Source organism: Nanorana parkeri, unplaced genomic scaffold (genome assembly GCF_000935625.1).
Source record: "Nanorana parkeri isolate BGI_ZX_2015 unplaced genomic scaffold, ASM93562v1 scaffold753, whole genome shotgun sequence".
In the NCBI taxonomy this organism is placed as follows: Eukaryota; Metazoa; Chordata; class Amphibia; order Anura; family Dicroglossidae; genus Nanorana; species Nanorana parkeri.
The window spans coordinates 1-1,327 of NW_017307021.1; positions in this window are offsets into that span (position 1 = coordinate 1).

A 1,327-nucleotide genomic window follows, 5' to 3' on the forward strand; every position below is an offset into this window, starting at 1 on the left:
TGCCACTCCAGTACTGTGTGTTGTGCTGGCCGTGTCTTGAGTGCGTCTCCAACAGCTTCTGCAGTTAAACTCCGCCCTCCCTGCCAGAGATCCTCGTGTGGTGGATGGGAGGGGGGAGGTCTCTTCTTATTGGCTGGTGGGCGGAGCTCCGTGCAGAAGACGTGCCGATGATCCGCACCAACAATCGAGGTAACGGATGAGCTCTCAGCCCTGTCACTGTCAAACTGAGAGTCTCAGTTTGACAGCTACGTGGATGAGAGCTGACAACGCTACCTGTCTGCCGTCCTGACAGGGCAAACTAGGCGGCCGCGAGGCCCTCGGGAGCGTGAGGCTTAAGGCGACCGCCTAATTTGCTTAATTAAAGAGTAAAGATCCTCTGGATCCAGTACAGCCTCCACAGAATCAGGTGATCCAGTGCCACCGCCACAGAATCAGGTGATCCAGTGCAGCCTCCACAGAATCAGGTGATCCAGTGCCGCCTCCACAGAATCAGGTGATCCAGTGCCGCCTCCACAGAATCAGGTGATCCAGTGCCGCCTCCATAGAATCAGGTGATCCAGTGCCGCCTCCAAGAATCAGGTGATCCAGCGCCGCCGCAGAATCAGGTGATCCAGCGCCGCCGCAGAATCAGGTGATCCAGCGCCGCCGCAGAATCAGGTGATCCAGCGCCGCCGCAGAATCAGGTGATCCAGCGCCGCCGCAGAATCAGGTGATCCAGCGCCGGCTCCTGGACAGGCCTGTTTAAGCTGCTCAACGAAGAAGTATTAAGAATTTGGCGTAGTATACTACGTGAAATGAGTATCTATATTCTTATTAATGCTTCCTCTAGCAGCTCTTTAAATAGGCCTGACCAGAGGCCTGTTTCTGTTTCAGGATGGCCCAGTGCTGCCTTCATGGAATCCAATCCACAATTAAAAATCTCAGCAATGCAATGTACAGCAATGCAGAATGACTCCAAGCCAGGGCTGGACTGGGACACAAAATAGGCCCGGGCATTTTATACTAAGCAGCCTAATCATGTGAACCCCCAGCAGGCCCGGCCCCTCGAAATATGGGGTGGAGCCAAACAGAAGCACAATCGAGGGGCCAGGGGCTGGTAAGTACAGGAGGGCTACAGCTGAAACACAAACCTATCAACAACCAACATGCAAACCTTGCAACAAAATAGGAAGCTTCCTACAGAGAAGTCTTGTGATATTCTTAGAGGATCTCTGCCTCCCCAACTGTCCTCCTTCCCCCTGAGCACGGTGTACAGCTCAGTGCTCCCGAAATAGCACTCACAGTTCTACAGCAATGCTGGCACCATACCATCTATTCCATACACAGG